Below are 24,107 nucleotides of genomic sequence, written 5' to 3' on the forward strand. Positions count from 1 at the left end.
TGAATGCTTCTCATGCAAAAGTGGGTAAGAGTGCAGCAAAAACCTGAACAGTTGGGAATACAAGGGATGAAGCCAGTTGTGATGCTGTATGGAATCTGGGGGACACTTGAGGATATTATGAATATTAATATTGTAAAATTGCAACGAGTTGTGCTAGATATGTCATGTAAGATATCTGCAAAAATGTTATAATTTGCCAAATATGATAATTTCATTTATGTGTTTGTATTACCTTTGTATATTATGGGTTATAGATATGTATGTATGTCTGTATTACAAAACTTCTGCTATGCTTCTGGGTGACACCCCCAGACAGTTTGGCATCAGCACTGCCTAGCCTGCTTGATGACCCATTAAGGACCATCAGCTATACAACTGACCCATTGAGAGAAGGCAAGGGATACACCTTATGACTCAGCAAGGCATGCAGGGGCATGCCTACAGACGGAAAAGGCTTCCAAGACATGTGCTGGGCAGCTTGTGTTTGAAACAAAGGAAGCACAGGCCGCATGGCAAAAGACTATAAAAGGCAGCTGCATCTTCTCCATTTTGTCTTCATTCCTGCTTCTTACCTCTGGAGTAACTAGGAACCTGATATATGGACTTTGAAGTCGTATGTATGTGAATGCTTTACCATTTAATATCTCTCTTCTTGTTCTTTCTTTTTTCTTTACAATACACCTTTAGTTTTAGACAGGACTGGCAGGCAGCATGGTATTTTGGGTAAGATCCAAACCTATACTGACCTCGTGATGTGGCTGACTCTTTGGGGTCAGAAGAACATTTTGTATATATGAACAGAGTTTTTTAAATAACTTCTCACTGTACTGGACCTCGGTGCTGATTGGGAGCCAGAGAACTGGAATGCAAGAAAGGGGGCTGTGTGATTTCTTTTTTGCTTCTTGTTAACCAGTGTGGGGGATCAGAAACATAGTTTGTGATTGGTTGAGAAGATTAACTTCAGTGTTACCCACCAGTCTTGGGAGTATCTGCTCTCCCTTTTGCAGCCTGCCCTGACTTTGGCATTTCCAGTGAGGGCTGCCCAGGCACCACAGGCCACGCTAGTGTCCTACTGTTCCATTCTGGAAAGAGTCAGAGGCTCTGAGTCACACAGATTTGCATTTTACAGTGTCCTATGGTATGCAAAGCACTGATGTCAGGAGGGGGGAAGCACAGAAATGAAATCAGAAAGCTAGGGGTGAAGCCCGATTGAAGAATGACAAGGAGAAATAGACATTCAGCCTGCAAAGCTGAGACTGCACAGTGTGAAAACTGATCAACACACTGTAAATCTTGTATAGATTCTCTCTCTTTCTTACAGAAAAAATGTTTAATTAAAAAATGACCTTAAGGGCTTCTTAAATGATGAAGTGTCTGTCTAATAAAATGTAGACATTGCTCAACTTTTATTCAGCTCTGGCCAAGGAGTTATTTGGCTAATCTACATATAAATCTTTAAACATGATACTCTGTAACTTAATCTATTTTTAAATGTCTGCTGTTAACAGCAATTTTCTTTGCTGAATGGGTGAGTACGGAACATAGCTGCATGTGCAAATATTGAAGCCCAGAACGGTGATAAAGTCATAGATTTAGTTCTGCAGAATTTCAGTTGTATCGTGAATTCTATCATACCATTTTCATCCTCATTTGTCCAGTACAACAGGCCTGTTTTCTTGTCAGACTTATTTGTGTCCAAGTCTTGCAGCATGCCATGGGGAAAGGTGGATCTTTTTGATCAGTGGGTTCTGATTAAAAATTCATTAGGCCTCCATTCCTACAATATCTAATCTCATCTGAGCATTTATATAGTGCTTGTGAACATAGTGTCTGAGGTCTAGATCCCCAAAGGTATTTTAGATGCCTAACTTCCATTGAAATCAATGGGAGTTAGGCAGCTAAATACTTCCGTGGATCGTTGTCTGAGAGTGTACTGTCTATGGTTTTTCATTTGTAACATTTTCAGACTTTTGTCGGAGATGGTGCATTCACTGCAGCTTTGTTTATGTTTAATACCTTATATTTCTATCTTTAGAACTTTCTACATTATAGAAACTTGTTCACTCGATGCAGTGAATTTTTACGCCATGTTCATGGTCTCTTGTCTTTTGGGAACTTGGCTTTACCCTTTTGGAGCTCTGGACCTGACTCCAGCAAAGCACGGAAACAGGTGCTAACATTATGCATGGGTTTTAGTGCTTGGTGGCTCAGGGCCAGACTGCTCTGCACCTTGCAGGATCAAGTCCAAGGGAAAGAGGTGTTAAGTAAGAATATACCATATTGACTTTGTCCCTGGTTTCTAGTCAAACTGCCTTTTAATTACATGAAAGGGGATTGCCCCTTCCATGGCAATCCTGTAGGAGAGGTTTTGTGGGAAGAAGCAACCTTTTCAGTCATTCTAAATGAGGAGCTGAAGTTTGCCAAACCTGTACCCATCCCCTCCCCTATCATGGAATGAGTTGGATGTTGCCTCCCTCCCATCCCCAAACCCACTGATCTCCTGAAATCTGCTGTAGATTACAGATCAGAGTGCGTAGGCCCAGCCCCCATGTCACTCTAGCTGTGCAGTGTCATTGGTGCTGTGCTTCCAGAGCTTCCCAGCCTTCTGCTACTCCTGAGAATGCCATGATCTGCACTGGCTGCCAGTAGCTACTGGGTGGAATCCAAAGAGTTGGTTCTAACCTATTTTACACACACGCAAAAATTAAAAACCATTATTTAGGTTGCTAAGAACTCAAAAGTTAGAAAATGTCAGATTTATGATTGCTCATGTAACCTTACTTCTGTCCACTTGTGCGTTCATCCTGTGCACTGAATGAGGCAGGGGGCAGGTGGAAAAATAGCATGTGATCACATAATTAAAGATTGTCTCATAATGCATATGCACAAGGAGGCTAAATTAAGGTGGAACAGGCAGCTGTGAGTCTGGTATTTCCTATCTTTTGAGTGCTTGACTGCAATATAAATAACACTATTTAAATGTAGATTTTTGTATAGGTAATTTCCTAGTTTTTCTATTTTTAAGAAAAAGGTAAAAACAAATGTTATTATGTGCAACTGTGACTTTCCTCTCCCTTATGAATTATCTGCAGGATCTGAGGGCTGAACCTTTAGCATTGCAACACATACTGCATTTACTTGAGTTACAGGACTAACACTGCTACTTGGTAACCGAAGAAAGCTGTTTTCCCAGAGCAGAGAATGGGTTGCCGCATCCAGGTGCTGGGTTGGAGAAGTGCTGGAGGGGAAGCCCCGCCTGGCTTGGTGCTCTTAGGGAGCTCATGCCCCATGTTACTCCTGAGAAAGGGAAGGAACTTCACTGGTGCCATGTGCTGGGTCCAGGGGTAGCCGGGGGAACTTTTTTTCTCTCCCTGCTTGGGAGCTGGGGGAGCTCCACCCCCCACGTGTTGCTCCCAAAGGGTGGAGGTAGTGGGCCATGTTGTGGATCTAGGGCAGGGGTAGGCAACCTATGGCACGCGTGCCGAAGGCAGCACACGAGCTGATTTTCAGTGGCACTCACACTGCCCGGGTCCTGGCCACTGGTCGGGAGGCTCTGCATTTTAATTTAATTTTAAATGAAGCTTCTTAAACATTTTAAAAACCTTATGTACTTTACATACAACAGTAGTTTAGTTATATATTATAAACTTATAGAAAGAGACCTTCTAAAAACATTAAAATGTATTACCGGAACATGAAACCTTAAATTAGAGTGAATAAATGAAGACTCGGCACACCGCTTCTGAAAGGTTGCCAACCCCTGATCTAGGGGTTCATGGCGGGGGGGGGGGGGGGGTGAAAAGAGCCTGACCTGCCTCCACCCTCTGCTGCTCTGGCAGCTCCCTGGTGTTCCCTGTGTGATGTGTGCTGCCAAAATATGTCTGAGCAGCCCACATGAGAGAAGGGAAATGGCGACTTGTAATACTTTATAACTCAGCCAAATCTACATGGAATTTCATGAGACAGAGAAAAGACACTTCTGTAGCCTGACGGGATTTGCCCTGCTGCAAACAAGGGAGATGTGAGAGCTTCCCAGATTAAAGGCAGAAAGACTCCTTTATAAAGGAAAGGCTTAGGCAACCTAAATATAAGGGTCACTATCAGCGCTCCCTGTGGAACCTTAAATGGTTTGGGACACAATTACCTGAGGGCTTGTCTATACGGGGAGATTTACTAGCATAACTATATCAATATAAACATATTGCTGTAGTTCCCTGTGTAGACAAGCCCTGAGAGACCACCTCTCTCCCTGTGAAATATTATCACAGTTATGACCAATGGAGGTGCTCAAGCAACAGCCCCCTCAGCTTAAGTGGGAAGAGGAAGGGGAAGCTGGCAGGATCTTCTCCACAATGAGTCTTCAACTCTGGAACATACTCTGTCCATGATTCAACAGAGCCCAGCCTTGTTAACCTTCAGAGCAGACTGCAAGGCTCACTCTCCCCTCATTCTCCCCCGCAGGCTTTTATGGAGGTACACCGCTACCTCGATATAACGTGACCTGATATAACACAAATTCAAATATAACGCGATAAAGCAGTGCTCCGGGGGGGCGGGGCTGCGCACTCCGGCGGATCAAAGCAAGTTCAGTATAATGCGGTTTACCTATAATGCGGTAAGATTTTTTGGCTCCCAAGGACAGCGTTATATCGAGGTAGAGGTGTATATGAGATGGCAGAGCAAGTAATAGTTCTTTGTTACCTGTTTGTGGATGAATGTGAGTGTTGTCTCAGTGATTTCTATATGAGTAGTTAATTTTTTGTAAGGTATTTCATTAACTGTGTAGAATGTAAGCTTCAAAGAACACCTGGAACTAGATAGGGGCATAAAATTGAAATAGATTTTTGGGAGCCTATAGGTTTGTTACAGTATTTTGTCTATTTTTCCCCCTGGAAAACAGGATCACAATCTTAAATCATACACTCATGTCTCTTGACTATCCCAAGGATTTCAGTTATATACCGCTGTCCACATCTAGACTAGAGACAGTGAATGTCTGCAAAGGAGCAAAAAAAAAAATGTGCACTCTAAACTAAAATTATCCATCCCCCTTCCTGATCTCTGAAATAATTTCTTCCACTATTTGAGACAAGCTTGACTCCTTCTTGTCCAGAAACATCAGATCAGCACAGAAAAAAGATGTATTTCTGGCCATCAGACAGCCTGTTGGCTTCAACATTTTAAGGTTTGGTGCATTCTTGCTTTAACCAGTGTAATAATTAAATACCTCTATGACGCAAACGAAAGACAACTATCTTATCCATGTTAATTCTTATACCATACCCGTAGCCATAATATCTGAGCATCGAGGTCTGGTCAGAGACCTAGAGAGGAAGCATCATCCAGGGAACTATGGAGAAATAGTAGTGACACCATAGGTATGACAGGGTTCTGTTTGGCACTCAAAGTAGAGATTCAACCTCTTTAGTTTGAATGAATAAATATAGTATATCTGCCCCAAATTTAAAGGACATGTTTTGTTGTAAAGACTGACATTTCTGAGGATATAGTTTAATATATCCTTAGAATATTCATAAATATTTTTTCAGGTTATAATTAAGTAAAATTGAGCCCTTTAAGAAAGTTTACATTTTTTGTCTCATGATTTTTTTTGACTCTATTAGATTAAAAAATTATGGCCTGAAGAAAGAGACTAGGTAGGTGAGATAATATCTTTTATTAGACCAACGTCTTGTGGAAGGGAGACGCTTTCAAGCTTCTTTCACAGAGCTCTTCTTCAGGTCTGGAGAAGGTTAACTAGCATGTCCAAGCTGACAAGATGAGACGGATTGTTAAGCATAAGGGGTTCACACATGTATGTTGTGTCTCTCATACAACAACAAGCTCTGCAGAAAGTCAGAAATGTGTATACAGTGAGATTTAGTCTGTTGAGTAGCTAGTTTTTAAATTAATTTAAAAGAAAAAAAATTGGCATTTTGTGCCACAATTGAAAACTTTGACATGTCAGGTAAGCAATATATATATGGGTCTAACAACTGCTGCCTCTGTAGCATTCAGAAGAATTTCTGAACATTTTCGGACAGCGATATAACACTGCCTTTTGACATGTGTCCCCTCTATCCAAAATTGAGACTACCATGGGTGAGAAGGAAGAATGTATCCAATCCAGCAGCATTTGGAGGAGAATCTTCAGCAAATCAACTTTCGTGTAGAGCTGGGTCTTTCTGAAAGTGCTTCTCTAGCTGTAGTATCTGAACACCTCACCATATTTAATGTATTTAGCCTCACAACTGCCTTGTGAGGTAGGGAAGTACTATTATCCCCATTTTACAGACTGGAGACTGAGGCACAGATAGGCTAAGTGACTTGCCCAAGGTCACATAGGAAGTCAGTGGACGAGCAGAGGATTGAATTCAGGTCGTTTAAGTCCTAGGATAGTGCCCTACCCACTGGAACCAACCTGCCTCAGTCAGCTTGTTTCTTCTCCAAAATTCAATCCCACCATGGTACAGCAGGAGGCTTTGTCCTTGTGGGGAGTTTGAGGAAGAGGTTGCTGGAAGGCTGACAGCCTTCTTGGATAAAGGTGAGAATGCAATGCATTGTATGTGATGCATAGTTTGGATTCTAGCGGTGAGGTGTATCTCTCTGGCTGCAGGAACTATGAGTAAGTAAAATTCTATGCTTTGTTTTTCATTTCTTTGCTCTTTACGTTTTGTGTTTGATATCATATGGGCGTGCAGCAGCCTTATCTGATACACAGCATAGTGTTTTTGAGTGTTTAAAGAGACTGGAAATCAAGAGAGGGGAGGCAGGGTTCTATTCCCAGCTCTGTCACTGACTTGCTGTATTGCCTCTGTCAAGTCATTTACATGCTCTGTTCCCCAGTTTCTTTATCTGTAACATGGGAATAATCATTCTTACCTTCCTTTGTAAAACATTTAGAGTTACTAATGACAAATACAAAGTGTGTTTGTATAATACCTTATTCCCTGAACCTAGATGCAGATTTATTAAGCTGTTTAAAAGGGAGTTGCTCATTCCAAGATCTGTAAATTCCAAAAGTGCCATGGGCTTCATTCTGCTGTCAGGTATGCTGGTGTAAATCAGGATCAACTCCACTGAAGTCAAGGGAGCTACAGCAACTGTAAAACTACTCTGAGGGAGTGCAGAATCAGGCCATTGCGGCATTGCCTGATTGTGTTCCTGAGAGAGGCAATGTCCCATACACATTATAGTGGAAGCTGAAAATTTTCTGTTAATCCCTAACACCACTGTAATCCACTGTGACTAAAATATCTCTATTTCAACTATCTTCACTCCTTCAGGAATCCCCCCCAGACCTGACATTTCTTAATCTGATCTTGTTTTCCGGGTCACCAGTTTGTTTTTTCAGCTCTTTATATCCTTGGCTAGAATAACAGTGAAGTCATCAATCATTACCTTCAGGTCTTCATTTTCTCTTCTCAGTCCCTTGCAGTTTGGCAACATAAAGCTTTAAAGCTCTTATCCAGAGTAGGCTGAATTGTATCAAATCTCTTGTCCATACAGTATCTGCTTCTCAGAACCTTTATTGAATAGCATGGAATTTGTCAAAGGGGTTGTTGGTGATTGTGGTAGACTATTCACACCCTCTGTAGGGGTCTTTCCCATCCACGTAGCCCTTCTGTGTTGATTCAAAATACGGTTTTGCTGCACATTTAATCCCTTCCATGAGTGGGAGAGAGTATGATCTTTAGAGCCTGATCCTGTGCCCAATGAAGTCAATCATCAGGCTCTCAGTCTCTAAACGTCCGGAGAACCACAGTGTGCTGTAGCTAAGCTACTTCGCTTCAGGAAATAGAAGCATATTAGTGAAAAATGGTTGAATCTCATGTATAGAATCATAGATTATAGGACTGGAAGGGACCTCGAGAGGTCATCGAGTCCAGTCCCCTGCCCGCATGGCAGGACCAAATACTGTCTAGACCATCCCTGATAGACATTTATCTAACCTACTCTTAAATATCTCCAGAGACGGAGATTCCACAACCTCCCTAGGCAATTTGTTCCAGTGTTTAACCACCCTGACAGTTAGGAACTTTTTCCTAATGTCCAACCTAGACCTCCCTTGCTGCAGTTTAAACCCATTGTTTCTGGTTCTATCCTTAGAGGCTAAGGTGAACAAGTTCTCTCCCTCCTCCTCATGACACCCTTTTAGATACCTGAAAACTGCTATCATGTCCCCTCTCAGTCTTCTCTTCTCCAAACTAAACAAACCCAGTTCTTTCAGCCTTCCTTCATAGGTCATGTTCTCAAGACCTTTAATCATTCTTGTTGCTCTTCTTTGGACCCTTTCCAATTTCTCCACATCTTTTTTAAAATGCGGCGCCCAGAACTGGACACAATACTCCAGCTGAGGCCTAACCAGAGCAGAGTAGAGCGGAAGAGTGACTTCTCGTGTCTTGCTCACAACACACCTGTTAATGCATCCCAGAATCATGTTTGCTTTTTTTGCAACAGCATCACACTGTTGACTCATATTTAGCTTGTGGTCCACTATAACCCCTAGATCCCTTTCTGCCGTACTCCTTCCTAGACAGTCTTTTCCCATTCTGTATGTGTGAAATTGATTTTTCCTTCCTAAGTGGAGCACTTTGCATTTGTCTTTGTTAAACTTCATCCTGTTTAACTCAGACCATTTCTCCAATTTATCCAGATCATTTTGAATTATAACCCTGTCCTCCAAAGTAGTTGCAATCCCTCCCAGTTTGGTATCATCCGCAAACTTAATAAGCGTACTTTCTATGCCAATATCTAAATCGTTGATGAAGATATTGAACAGAGCCGGTCCCAAAACAGACCCCTGCGGAACCCCACTCGTTACGCCTTTCCAGCAGGATTGGGAACCATTAATAACAACTCTCTGAGTACGGTTATCCAGCCAGTTATGCACCCACCTTATAGTAGCCCCATCTAATTTGTATTTGCCTAGTTTATCGATAAGAATATCATGCGAGACCGTATCAAATGCCTTACTAAAGTCTAGGTATACCACATCCACCGCTTCACCCTTATCCACAAGGCTCGTTATTCTATCAAAGAAAGCTATCAGATTGGTTTGACATGATTTGTTCTTTACAAATCCATGCTGGCTGTTCCCTATCACCTTACCACCTTCCAAGTGTTTGCAGATGATTTCCTTAATTACTTGCTCCATTATCTTCCCTGGCACAGAAGTTAAACTAACTGGTCTGTAGTTACCTGGGTTGTTTTTATTTCCCTTTTTATAGATGGGCACTATATTTGCCCTTTTCCAGTCTTCTGGAATCTCTCCCGTCTCCCATGACTTTCCAAAGATAATAGCTAGAGGCTCAGATACCTCCTCTATTAGCTCCTTGAGTATTCTAGGATGCATTTCATCAGGCCCTGGTGACTTGCAGGCATCTAACTTTTCTAAGTGATTTTTAACTTGTTCTTTTTTTATTTTATCCGCTAAACCTACCCCCTTCCCATTAGCATTCACTATGTTAGGCATTGCTTCAGACTTCTCGGTGAAGACCGAAACAAAGAAGTCATTAAGCATCTCTGCCATTTCCAAGTTTCCTGTTACTGTTTCTCCCTCTTCACTAAGCAGTGGGCCTACCCTGTCTTTGGTCTTCCTCTTGCTTCTAATGTATTGATAAAAAGTCTTCTTGTTTCCTTTTATTCCCGTAGCTAGTTTGAGCTCATTTTGTGCCTTTGCCTTTCTAATCTTGCCCCTGCATTCCTGTGTTGTTTGCCTATATTCATCCTTTGTAATCTGTCCTAGTTTCCATTTTTTATATGACTCCTTTTTATTTTTTAGATCGTGCAAGATCTCGTGGTTAAGCCAAGGTGGTCTTTTGCCACATTTTCTATCTTTCCTAACCAGCGGAATAGCTTGCTTTTGGGCCCTTAATAGTGTCCCTTTGAAAAACTGCCAACTCTCCTCAGTTGTTTTTCCCCTCAGTCTTGATTCCCATGGGACCTTACCTATCAGCTCTCTGAGCTTCCCAAAATCTGCCTTCCTGAAATCCATTGTCTCTATTTTGCTGTTCTCCCTTCTACCCTTCGTTAGAATTGCAAACTCTATGATTTCATGATCACTTTCACCCAGGCTGCCTTCTACTTTCACATTCTCAACGAGTTCCTCCCTATTTGTTAAAATCAAGTCTAGAACAGCTTCCCCCCTAGTAGCTTTTTCAACCTTCTGAAATAAAAAGTTGTCTCCAATGCAGTCCAAGAATTTGTTGGATAGTCTGTGCCCCGCTGTGTTATTTTCCCAACATATATCCGGATAGTTGAAGTCCCCCATCACCACCAAATCTTGGGCTTTGGATGATTTTGTTAGTTGCTTGAAAAAAGCCTCATCCACCTCTTCCACCTGGTTAGGTGGCCTGTAGTAGACTCCTAGCATGACATCTCCCTTGTTTTTTGCCCCTTTAAGCCTAACCCAGAGACTCTCAACACTTCCGTCTCCTATGTCCATCTCTACCTCAGTCCAAGTGTGTACATTTTTAATATATAAGGCAACACCTCCTCCCTTTTTCCCCTGTCTATCCTTCCTGAGCAAGCTGTACCCATCCACACCAACATTCCAATCATGTGTATTATCCCACCAAGTTTCAGTGATGCCAACAATGTCATAGTTGTATTTATTTATTAGCACTTCCAGTTCTTCCTGCTTATTCCCCATACTTCTCGCATTTGTATATAGGCATCTAAGATACTGGTTTGATCTTTTCTCCCAGTTTTGTCCTGACTCTCCTTTCTCTCTGCCAATATAGCCCACACTCCCTCTTGTTTCCGACCCATCTCCCCGGTCTCCATGTTCCCCACTTACCTGTGGGCTTTGCTCACCTGTCCCCGTCGAACCTATAGTATATTTCATGCCAACCCACCGAAGACCATGAGCACAGCATTTAGATCCAGAGTAGCTTAGTAACTGTACTAAAAATACATTCCAAATATAGAGGAAATATTTGTATTGGAATTCTACCCCATTGCATAAAGCCATTTTCATCCTCTGACACCTTCATTGGCTTCCAACCAAACTTGGAGTCCAATTAAAAATGTCCCTGTTTTGGAGGATGGTGTTGGAATTATTAATAATATGTTGAAATAATTAGTATTAATATGGGAAATCACCAAACACCAATTTAACCATACATTCCTTTATTAAATCAAAAGGCTAAATGGTACTTCATGTAGTTGCTCTAAACATGTTTAATAACCTAAAAATAAGCAGTCACCGCACCCATTACACTAACCAGGGCTGGCTCCAGGCACCAGCGCAGCAAGCAGGTGCTTGGGCCGGCCAACGGAAAGGGGCAGCACGTCCGGCTCTTCAGCGGCAATTCGGCAGCGGGTTCCCTCAGTCGGGACCTGCTGCCGAATTGCCGCCGAAGAATGAAGCGGCGGCGGTAGAGCTGCCACCGATCGCGGCTTTTTTTGGGGTGGCAAAAACGCTGGAGCTGGCCCTGACAGTAACAAAGTATTCATAAACATGTGACCAGTATACTTAGGCCAAACCTAGGGATGACCATCTCATTCTGGCTTACTCCACTCCAGCATGCTCAGGCAGGGTCTGACAAAAACTCTTCAGATGTATAACCCCTTATGCCCTTTAAACAAACAAGTGCTGTCATTACTGACTTCAGCTAAAACTAATTTGAGACAGTTTACTCTTATTTCCAGGCCTCTTCTTTCTTCCCAAGGCCTTTTCTCCCTTCCTTCTTGCTGACCAACAGTTTTTGCAGCTGAGTTCTCGTAAGCCCTAAATTTTGAGATAACACTGGTGTGTGGGTTGGGAAGGGCCTTGCTGGCTCGTTTTAAGACAGATTTCTTTTGTCTTATTTAAAACCATCTGCAATCACCCCTATCGGTGAGGCCTTCTTCTTAGAAACTTCCCCTTATCTCATTAGTTATTCTTTGTACCAGACATCATCCCTACTTTATTTCTTCTGGCCTTAAAACTTATTATTTTCAAGGCTTTCCTTCTACTTGTTAGTCAGGGCCTTTCTTTACAACACAAATATATTTCCTTATACCAAACTTAAGATAGTTCTAATTCTTTAATTTCATATTTATCCTATGGAAAGGGTGAAAATGTGTAGGTTTTTAAACAAGCTTTAACTATTTTGAATGCTCTGAATTAGCTTCGGTCCCTGCTTTTATATGGCTTTTGGGAAGTGTAGACAGCCGATAAAAGGTCAGCAACAGCCTTGGGGAGAGTATAAAAAAGTAACCATGGCCCTGCACTTTCCCCCTTTGCAGATCTCTATAGAGTGGTCATGCTGGGGATGGGAGACAGCAAGTAGGAAGTCCATATTGAATGGGGATTCTGGGCTGCACTGCAGCCTAGAGACAGCTATGTGGATGCTGCCATAAATTGATCACCATTTCATTTGGCCCCCACAGCAACTCAGAATCTGTGCTTAAAGTCACATTGCCCCCTTCCTCCCTAAGCTCTGCCTTCTGTGTTACATCTCTCAGGATGTTAATTTGCAGAATCCTGAACTCCATCATATCTCGAGGGCCAGACCTTGTTCCTATATGTAGGCCTGGGCTCCCATTAAAGTAAGCAGAAACCCTAACACCTCCTTCCCCTCCCCAGGCTACTTAGTTACAGGAAGTAAATGAACTGCTAACCTCTTCTAGTTTTACGTATTAAATAGGAATTGTGGCTACATCTGCACAAGAAAATATTAATTAACACTGATTATTATTATTCTACTGCTCATTCTGATGTAGATCTATATGGAATGTCAGATAGCATTGGCCATCAGATGGCATTGACTTTCCTGCAGCATTTTTCAGAGGTTGGTGGGGTTGGCATTCTTCACTGGAGATCTCACAGGGTGGTGCTGGGCAATTGCCCATCTTTCTGTAAGACTCTCCCAAGCTGGGCCTTGCCCTGTAAAGTCCATTTTGTCTCACACATCCACATGTCATTCAATATATATGTAAGGCCACTAGGAGAGAACTGTGTTCCAGGTTCCACTGTCATCACATAAAGGTGCTGATAATGCTGACCTCTACATTATCTTTTCATCAGACGCAGAATCTAGAGTTTCACTTCTTTCCTGGTGCTTGGCTTAGACAGGTACCTGCATGGGGGCGAACTGCAATCCCAATCCCAAAAAACAGAAGTGATACTTGTCTGAACGGGAAACTATGAAGAGAAATGGTTGGGTTAGTTTCTGTGCCAGTGACTGAGGGTGTAGGCACTTACCTTTGCCAGAACGGTTGTAGGCCTGGTGTTGTATTAAATCCAGCATTGCCCCTGAATTCTTGGGTAGCAGTAACAGGATATATTGTCTTTAATAATATACCGCTGACTAGAAGATTGTGACCATTCTCATCTCATACAGACATTGCAATGGTCATCCACGCTATTGTCACCTACATACTGACAAGTGTAATGCATTGTGCTTAGGAGTGCTATGCTTGAAAATTGTCCAGAAGTTTCAGCTGGTGTGGGCTGCAGCTGCCTACTTCATGAACATGGGGTAGGATGCTGTGACCACAGAATGTGTGCTTGAATCTCTGTGCTGGCCCTTTGTTTGCTTCCAAGATGGGGAGAGGACAACATGGTGGGGGTGTCAGGAACAAGAATGTGGGTGGTCAGTTAGGTGGTTAGAGCTGGAGTTGATCAGGCATTGAGCCAGAGTTGATAGTTGGGGTCCAGAGCCAAGAGTCCTGCCAAGGATCAGAACCTAAGGTTCAGCCAGAGTCAATAGTCAGGAACCAGAGGTAATGGTCGGGTTGGAGTCAATAGCCAGGAACCAGGGATCAGAGCAGGGCCTGTTTCAGCAGCAGCTCAGGGATCTGCCTTGTTGCATAGGCAACTTCCTAGTATTTTCTCCAGGCTTAACTAATAGGTCCGGGCCAATCAGAGGTCATCTCTACCATGGATGGCACTTCCCAAAGTGATTGATCTCCCAGAGATGTCTGATGCATAGGCCACAGCTCTGCCAAGGCTGCCTGGTAGCAGTGTGGAAGCAGCATGTGCCTACAGACCTGGGTTCAAGTCCCACAAATTCTCACAGGGCAGGAGTGTGATGCGAGATACCATCTCTCAAATTATAACTCACTGAAGCAGATAAGAAGCTGTTGCCATCAATAAATTTACTGCAGGAATGATTTTGGTCTACTGTCTGTGGTAGATAGCGTCCTTCTCAGCCTTTCCTGAAATTTTAAGGCCTGTAGTGTTAAACCTGGAAATTGTGGGTCTGATTTTCTTCCCATCTACACAGGTGTAAATCGGGAGCAACTCCATTGAAGTCAATAGAGTACCCTAGTGTAAAACTGGTGTAAGAAGAATATCAAATCCAAGGGGCTTTTAATATGACTTTTGCACAGAACCTTTCCAATCCTTGCTTATTGAAATGTCAGAAAAATCTATATTTCTGCCCTTATTATTTACAGCAACACTAGGAGACATGTATCCTGTACCCAAAAAACATGTATTTGTTTTTGGCTATTTGTGATTAAAATTTTTCTGTGTTCTATTTATCCTCTTTCGTTCAGTCATGAAAACCCTGTGAGCTTCCGTAACCTTAGTTTTGCCCTTGTAAATAGAGATTTAGTCTAAACATGTATTATTTTCCTCTGACACATTGCTTTGCCTATGGCAACAGACATCCTCTCCTTAGCTCTGATTGAACAACCACGGTCCCCCATTCTATTCACAGAAGGGGAAGTTGGCTAGGGCAGGTGTTTCTTTTGATCAAGTTATAAATTCCTTTCAGGCTCAAGTTATGCTAAAGCCTCTAGATTACTTGAATTATGCTAAAAGCCTTGCCTCGTCTGGTTGAGGCCCCGCCCTCTTCCAGTTGAGGCCCCGCCCCCTGCTCAGGACTTCAGGTGTACAGGTAAGTCCTTTAAGTTACTTTCACCCCTGGAGAGAGACCATTTTAACTTCCATCTGAACTCCATATGAGTAGGCCCAGTGCTACCAGGGGAAGGAAGTGGGAAGAATGACCTTCAAGCGGCCTTAAATTATTGTCAGAAAGGCCAAAATATGTACAATATGTACAGTCTTCAACTTTTATATATCACATCAAATTATTGACAATAGCCAAATTTTACTTGTTTAAGCTCTTAAAATCCAAGGTTTTCCAGGCTCTAACTAGCCCCTGGACTCCTCAAAGGCTGTTTGTTTTTTAACTAGTGACATCCAGAGTCCCCAAAACATCCATCTCCCACCCCAGTAACGGGACCCTTAAACTGGCCCTGATTCTGAGCTTTGCCACCAGGAGCTGATGAGAGGAAACAATGAATCAGCAAACTTCCCATTTACTCTAGCCTTTATAACACTCCCCTGAACAACATAAGTTTCGCCGGCATAAGTGGTAGTGTGCACAGCACTGTATCAGCAGGACAGCTTCTCCCGGTGACATAATTAAACCACCCCTAACGAGTGGCGGTAGCTATGTCAATGGAAGAGCTCTCTCCCATCAGCATAGAGCAGCTACATGAGAGATCTTACAGCAGCGCAGCTGCATCAGTACAGCTGTGCCGCTGTAAGGTCTCTAGTGTAGACATAGCCTAAGTCACCAAGAACGAGAGGTTAGAAAGATAATACTGGAACCATGAGAAAACAGAACCCTGTCTGACACAAGGACAAAAGAAGCCTGTGACAGTATGAAAGCAGCAGAAATGTTTAGAAGAATACGGATAAATGAGAGAGAAGTAAGTTTTACAGAGAACAGTATACAGACAGAATAGTAATTTCAGTGGAATGTTTTGGGTAAAAGCTAGACTGAAGGGAATCTCGAGGGAATGATATGAAAGGAAGATTGAACGTTGCAAATGAACAGCAAGCTCCAAAATAGGAGAGAAAAGGAAGTAAGATTAGGCAACAGTTGTTCATCTGCAGGGAGTCAATGGGTGGGGCTTTTTTGAGAATGTGAGAGACCACAGCTTGACTAAATAAACGAGGAAGGTAAAAGACAGCAGCAAAGGAATGAATGTATGTGTAATGAAAATAATTTTAGAAAGTGAAAGAGTATGAAAGGAGGAAGAGACTTAAGCGTGTTTGTTATTGTGTGGTGAAGGAAAATGACCAAAGGATTGAGGGACAAATTCATCCCTGCAAATGAAATGAGCCTGGCACAGAGATCAGAAGGTAGTTAGGGGCCCTGTGGGTTGTCGTGGCTGGAAATAGCTGGGTCACAGGAATCTCTTCCTGATGTGTCCTTGTGCCAAGATCTCCTGCCAGGAAGATAATGTGGCTTAGAGTTGGTTATGCCAACTGCACCTGCTGGGACTTTCCTCCTGTCAGGGACTTTCCTGTCAGGAGAATTCCTTGGGGAGCTGCAACTGTTTTATGGCTACTTTACTCAGAACTCTGCAGCCCTGATGAATCAGGGACTGAGAGAACAGAGTGAAAGCAAAGAACAAAGCAGCTGGAAGGGGCCATGGGAAGACAGGAGGTGAGAAAATGAGGGATGAATACTATCTAAAGAATCCTGCACAGAAGGAGGGTGGAGATGAAGGAAAGAGTGGAAAGGAGTGACCTAGGAGTAGATAAAATTTGCAAAGTTTAGAAGTGTTAGAGTGAATGAAGTTGGTATTACTATGCTGCTTAGCAGAAAACAAGATATGAGATAAAACATGTGAAAATGGATTTTAAGAGTTAGAAATTAAAGAGGAGTTTGAACTTTTTCCAGCACTGTTCAGTAGGAAAAGGTGTGAGTGAGATAAAAAGCAGAAACCAGACAGTGCTGAGGAGTGTTAAGGAAGGCAGAATGTGAAACAAGAGAGTGAAGACAAAGTGAATTAAAGAGGGACAAGAAAGTAGAATCAGCACTCAGATCAGAGGAAGAACATGATATTATAGATACATATTATTTACAGTAAATGTGGTGATATGGCAATGAGCCTGATGATGTGATTTCATGTGGGATTCAAACCATGGGTATGATATCACCAAAAAGGCCTAACTAGAATATGGTTTCAGACAATCAGTGCACAAAGCCGGCAGAATAATCAGGCACATTGGGGTCTCCTTAAGGTCACAACCCTAACATAGATCATGAGATGGTTTCCCCAAGGTCATGGCCAGAATTGACTAAAATAAAGAAATATTTTGCCTGCTTCTTGGAAGGCAGTTGTGAGAGCCCACAGAGAGGAGGGTAGGGAAAGACACAATCACTTTTTCACAAACCTATTCTCCAGCTCTTGATTCCCCATCAACACAGCAATTACTCATTTTTCTCTCAGCTCTGAGGAAGGCACACTCAGCGTATGTCTTCTCTGCAGTGTTTGCCCAGGTCTGGGTACCCAGTTAACCAACCCTACCTGTGAGGGTATGTCTATACTCTTGTTTTGGCAGGGTGTAGCATATGTACATGTGCAGTCCCTGAGCACAGGTAGAAATAGCAATATAGACAGAGAGACATGGCTTCGGCAAATACAGTATCGACATGCCTGAAGGGTGTGGGTATATACACAAGCACATACCCTACACAGCTCTCTACTCACCCAAGCCACACCTCCCCATCTACACTACCTTTTTCAGCAACGTAGTGTCCTGCTGCCTCCCCACTGCTGGAATCCTTCTCTGCCACAGGGAAAGACACTGGCTACTCCCCGCTGCTGGAGCCCTTCCCCAGCACAGCCTTTCACTGACATGTGTCTCTACACATCGCATTGTGGACAGCGTGCTTTTCACTGTGATGTGTAGCTACGCGTACACTACACACCGCCGCCAGTGGTGTGTAGTGTAAATGTAGCCTGTGAGTGTCCACGCTGCTGAGTCACACTTGAGTCATACCGGTGTAGCCACATCCACATTGGCACTACAGTAACCTGCATTAGGCACAAGGATTTCCAGAGGGCATAGCCCATGGTTCTAAGCATTTAACCAAGATAAGCTGCTCTAGGGAATTTTTTGTGGTGTGTTGTGGGAGAACTTCTATGTCCTTCCCAACTCCCACGCCCCCGTGCAGAAGTGTACTTATCCACCAACACAAGTAAGCAAAAGCACTTCTGGTCTGTACCCTCCTCCCGTCTGTCTGTCCAGTCAGTGCCAAGGCATGGATCCAGCACAAGATGATGACCTCTTCCTGCTAATACAGCAGGATGCAGATAGAGCAGTGGTTCTCAACCTATTTACCATCATGGGCCACATATGCAGCTGTCTTTGTGTTATGTGGGCCGCAGCCACACAATATATATACTAACTGTATGGCCCTGAGGATGTCACATGGGCCGCAGCTGTGTGCTGACTGGGCCGCAAGAGAACCACCGAGATAGAAGATATGGTGCATGGTGGAGGGCATTACAGTATTAGCTTGTTGCCCTAAGAAGGCAGTGCTGTGTCTTGGTGAGATCATTGTTACAGCTGTTTTCAGGGTAAGTAGGGAGCACAACACACCAGGGTCTGAACTCAATAACTGCTTTTTTATTAACTTACAAAATGGCCCCCAGGCAAAACTCTCCATCGCTGAATACATGTTTAGGGACTATCCTAAATAAACTGTCCTGAACTCCCAGGATACAACAACCCTCTCCCTCAAAGTTCAACAAAAGTTCCTTGATAGGAAAATCAACTGCTCAGTATAGTAACTGGAACTCTAACTAGAGATGCAGGGTAGATTACCTGATCTCGTGCAGTAAAAAAGTAGATTACTTTGCTCCAAGTCACCCCCCCACACACACACACACACTCTCTCTCTCTCTCTCTCCCCCCCTCTCTCTCTACAGATTGAAGCAGATGGGGGGCAGGTTGTGTTGTCTCATGGAGTGGTGGCAGCCTGGAATAGATGTTCCCAGTGCAGCCAGGTGTCAAGGTTCCTTCCCCACCTGAACTTTAGGGTACAGATGTGGGGACCTGCATGAAAATCTCTAAGCTTAACTACCAGCTTAGATCTGCTTTTGCTGCCACCACCCAAATGATTTATGAGTTATTTGGGAAACTCTGTCTCCCCCCCCCAAAACCTTCCCCTCCCTGGGTAGCCTTGAGAGACTCCTCCACCAATTCCCTGGTGAACACCGATCCAAACCCCTTGTATCTTAAAACAAGGAGGAATTAATCATTCCCCCCATCCCCTTTCCCCCCACCAATTCCTGGTGAGTCCAGATCCAATCCCCTTGGATCTTAAAGCAAGGAAAAATCAATCAGTTTCTTAAAAAGAAGGCTTTTAATTAAAGAAAGAAAGGTAAAAAGGTTTGCCCACCCCTGCCCTAAATAATACCTGGCTTTGAGAGAACAGAGTTCCCCAACTTTGCTGGGGCCATCAATGGCATGTGTGCCCATTGTCTGCATGCCACAAGGAGCATATGAACATGTCAGCCAGAAAGGATACTACTTGATCATTATGCAGGCCTCGGTTGACCATAAAGGCAAGTTCATGAACACCAACGTGGAATATACTTGCAGGGTGCATGACGCCAGTGTGTTCACAAGATCTAGAATTTATCTGTTTGGACAAGATGGAACTTTATTCCCTGACAGTTATATGGGTGTACATGAGGTGTTCATGCCAACTGTTATTTTAGGGGACCCAGCCTATCCTCTACAGCCCTGGCTCATAAAGCAACAGACTGATTTCAAAGAACCTGAGAGGAGAAGGTTTAATTAAACACTGAACAGTTGCAGAATGTGCATTTGGCCAACTGAAGGCCAAACACTTTTGACAGCCAGTGCCTGGAACATCATTCACAGATCTGCACAATTTACTGTGAATTATGTTTCATTTTGGTGCCAGGACTGGGTGGTGTTGTGGAGACACCACCATTTATTTTTTCCCCCCAATCAAGGCCATATCTACACTAGAAACAGTGTGCTAGTACAGCTAGATCAGCAAACTCTCTCAGTGGAGGCATGCACAGTTTGTATTGGCAAGAGTTCTTTCCCTGATATAGCTCATACCAGTTCCCCAAATTATTCTTCCACTATATAGATGGGGAAATTGAGGCAGAGCATCAATAACTGACCCAAGGCCACACATTAAATCACTAACACAGTCATATTGGAACAGGACACTCTGACATTCAACCTTGTTTTTATTCCTCCAGATTGTGCTTTGGCTTCAACTTAATTCAAAAGACTATATATGTATCTACATTCCGGCGGTTGCACTGACTAGCTATGGGCCCTCTGCAGTAACAAGGGCATTGTGGGCGTGAATCGAGCACCGTGTTTGTAAAGCAGTGTATAATTCTGAGGTGTTATATGGTGTAGAAACCTATTCAACTAATTAAAAAAATTCTTCTGTGTAGAATTGATTTGCAGTGGATATTTGAAGGAATCTATAGCAATCAATCCCATACAGTTTTTGCAACATAAAACAGAATTTCCACTGCAAAAGAAGCATATTTGCAGCTGAACATCATTTGCAGATGAATTATGCCAAATATCGTTTTGATTACATTTCAGGAAAACTCACAAGTTGTAACACTTAGCTTTTATACAGCTCTTTATGTCTTCAAAGTACTGTACAAACATGAACTAATGAATTCATTCACTAATGTTTAAATGAATTTGTGAATTGAGAACTATAAACTGTGAGCACCGGAGGTGATATTTTAGACAGGATTATTTGGCGAGAAAGAATACATTGAATCTAAAAGTGACACACTTCAGCAGAATCAGAATTCTCAACAAAAAAGACATCCATTATTTCATAGCTGAGAAGCATATCTCATTTCTAGAGATGGCACTCATTTTAGTCCTAAAGTTATCTATCTACATTCTACACAAATTTGATGTCCTCTTATTTTTATCATTGAAAGTTAGTGACAACAATAGTATAGATTCATGATTAAGAATAAGGCTACGATTTTGTCACAGAGGTCATGGAATCCGTGACTTCCAAAGACCTCCATGACTTCAGCCCTGGTAGCTGGAAGCTGCAGGGTCCCGCTGCCTCCCACAGCAACAGGAAGTGGTGAGGTAGCCCCGATGCCTCAACCAGTGGGCCCCCAAACTCCGAGCCACCATGAACAGTGGCGGTACGCCACAGCTCCCAGTCGGAGGGGTACCCCGCAGCTCACAGCAGTTGCGGGCAACAAGGGGGATCCCCGCAGCTCGTTGGCCCCCGCGGCAGCAGGGAGATCCCCACAGCTCCCCATCAGCCATGGTGGGGCAGGGGGATCCCTGCAGCTCCACATCAGCCACGCAGGGCAGGGGGACCCCCGCTAGGGTTGCCAACTTGTGGTTGGACGTATTCCTGGAGATTTCATCACATGACATATTCTTTAATTAGTTATTAATCTTTAATTCCTGGAGACTTCTGAACAATTCTGGGGGGTTAGCAACCCTAACCCCCGCAGCTCCCTGCTGTCGCGAGGGGGCAGGGGGACCTGCAAAGCTCCCTGGCCGCCACGAAGGGGCAGGGGGATCCTCACAGCTCCCCAGCTGCTGCGGCAGGGCAGGGGGACCCCCACAGCTCCCCACCACCAGGGTAGGGGGACCCTGGAGCTCTGAGCTCTGAGCCTCCATGGGTGGTGGGGGCCCCGGAGCTCCCAGCCACCCCGCATTTGCCCAGCCCCTTGAAAACCAGCATTCCCAGCTGTCTTCAAGACACATCTGACTTCCTGAGAAAACTACAATCCATTAGTGATTTTCCAGAAAACACCATCCTAGCCATTATGGATGTAGAAGCTCTCTACACCAACTTTCCACAGAAAGATGGACTACAAGCCGTCAGGAACAGCATCTCCAATAATGTCACTGCTAACCTAGTGGCTGAACTTTGAGACTTTGTCCTCACCCACAACTATTTCAGATTTGGGGACAATTTATACCTTCAAGTCAGCGGCACTGCTATGGGTATCCGCATGGCCCCACAGTATGCCAACATTTTTATGGTTGACTTAGAACAACGCTTCCTCTGCTCTTGTCCCCTAGCGTCCCTTCTCTACTTGCGCTACACTGATGACATCTTCATCATCTGGACTCATGGGAAGGAGGCCCTTGAGGAATTCCGCCAGTTTCAACAATTTCCACCCCACCAACAACCTCAGCCTGAACCAGTCCACACAAGAGATCCACTTCCTGGACACTACAGTGCAAATAAGTGATGGTCACATAAACACCACCCTATATCAGAAACCTACTGACCGCTATACTTACCTACATGCCTCCAGCTTTCATCCAGACCACATCACATGATTCATTGTCTACAGCCAAGCTGTAAGAATATAACTGCATTTGCTCCAATCCGTCAGACAGAGACAAACACCTACAGGATCTCTATCAAGCGTTCTTAAAACTACAATATCCACCTGGTGAAGTGAAGAAACAGATTGACAGAGCCAGAAGGGTATCCAGAAGTCACCTATACAGGACAGGCCCAACAAAGAAAGTAACAGAACACCACTAGCCATCACCTACAGCCCCCAACTAAAACCTCTCCAGCATCATCAAGGATCTACAACCTATCCTGAAGGATGATCCCTCACTTTCACAGACCTTGGGAGACAGGCCAGTCCTCGCTTACAGACAGCCCCCCAACCTGAAGCAAATAATTACCAGCAACTACACACCACACAACAAAAACATTAACCCAGGAACCAATCCCTGCAACAAACCCCGTTGCTAACTCTGTCCGCATAGAATCATAATCATAGAATATCAGGGTTGGAAGGGAACTCAGGAGGTCCTCTAGTAGTCCAATCTCCTGCTCAAAGCAGGACCAATCCCCAGCTAAATCATCCCAGCTAGGGTTTTGTCAAGCCTGACCTTAAAAACCTCTAAGGAAGGAGATTCCACTGCCTCTGTAGATAATCCATTCCAGTGCTTCACCACCCTCTTAGTGAAAAAGTTTTTCCTAATATGCAACCTAAACCTCCCCCACTGCAACTTGAGACCATTACTCTTTGTTCTGTCATCTGGTACCACTGAGAGCAGCCGAGTTCCATCCTCTTTGGAACCCCCTTTCAGGTAGTTGAAAGCAGCTATCAAATCCCCCCTCATTCTTCTCTTCTGCAGACTAAACAATCCCAGTTCCCTCAGCCTCTCCTCATAAGTCATGTGCTCCAGCCCCCTAATCATTTTTGTTGCCTTCCGCTGGACTCTTTCCAATTTTTCCACATCCTTCTTGTAGTGTGGGGCCCAAAACTGGACACACTACCTCAGATGAGGCTTCACCAATGTCGAATAGAGGGGAATGATCACGTCCCTCAATCTGCTGGCAATGCCCCTATTTATACAGCCCAAAATGCCGTTAGCCTTCTTGGCAACAAGGGCACACTGTCGACTCATATCCAGCTTCTCGTCCATTGTAACCCCTAGGTCCTTTTCTGCAGAACTGCTGCCTAGCCACTTGGTCCCTAGTCTGTAGCAGTGCATGGGATTCTTCTGTCCTAAGTGCAGGACTCTGCACTTGTCCTTGTTGAACCGCATCAGATTTCTTTTGGCCCAATCCTCTAATTTGTCTAGGTCTCTCTGTATCCTATCCCTACCCTCCAGCGTATCTACCACTCCTCCCAGTTTAGTGTCATCTGCAAACTTGCACTTGAGGGTGCAGTCCACGCCATCCTCCAGATCATTAATGAAGATATTGAACAAAACTGGCCCCAGGACTGACCCTTGGGGCACTCTGCTTGATACCGGCTGCCAACTAAACACGGAGCCATTGATCACTACCCATTGAGCCCGACGATCTGGCCAGCTTTCTATTCACCTTATAGTCCATTCATCCAGCCCATACTTCTTTAACTTGCCAGCAAGAATACTCTGGGAGCAGGAGCGCCGCCAGCTTTTCTGCCGCCCTAGGCAGCGGAAGGTCCCGCCCCGAAATGCCGCCCCCCACAGAGGTGGCGGACAGTCCCGCCGCCAAAATACCACCGCGGTCGCCGCCCCCCAAATTGTAGTGCCTTAGGTGACCGCCTAGGTCGCCTAATGGGTTGCACCGATCCTGTCTGGGAGACCTTACCAAAAGCTTTGCTGAAGTCAAGGAATAACATATCCACTGCTTTCCCCTCATCCACAAAGCCAGTTATCTCATCATAGAAGGCAATTAGGTTAGTCAGGCATGATTCGCCCCTGGTCAATCCATGCTGACTGTTTCTGATCACTTTCCTCTCCTCTAAGTGCATCAGAATTGATTCCTTGAGGACCTGCTCCATGACTTTTCCAGGGACAGAAGTGAGGCTGACTGGCCTGTAGTTCCCTGGATCCTCCTCCTTCCCTT

General features: G+C 44.0%; 2 long non-coding RNA genes across 2 annotated transcripts in view; one reads left to right on the forward strand and one right to left on the reverse strand.

Annotated features, from left to right (window-relative positions):
- The first annotated feature begins 490 nt into the window (after positions 1 to 490).
- The window catches only part of LOC135981746 (uncharacterized), a 37,749-nt gene continuing 14,132 nt past the window's right edge, over positions 491 to 24,107 (forward strand). The window contains exon 1 of the long non-coding RNA XR_010598915.1: positions 491 to 617. This is a non-coding gene — a long non-coding RNA (uncharacterized LOC135981746). The remainder of the gene's footprint in view (positions 618 to 24,107) is intronic.
- The window catches only part of LOC135981747 (uncharacterized), a 32,521-nt gene continuing 19,530 nt past the window's right edge, over positions 11,117 to 24,107 (reverse strand). Inside the window, exon 2 of the long non-coding RNA XR_010598916.1 lies at positions 11,117 to 13,132. This is a non-coding gene — a long non-coding RNA (uncharacterized LOC135981747). The remainder of the gene's footprint in view (positions 13,133 to 24,107) is intronic.

This window comes from Chrysemys picta, chromosome 2 (assembly GCF_011386835.1).
Source record: "Chrysemys picta bellii isolate R12L10 chromosome 2, ASM1138683v2, whole genome shotgun sequence".
NCBI lineage: Eukaryota > Metazoa > Chordata > Testudines > Emydidae > Chrysemys > Chrysemys picta.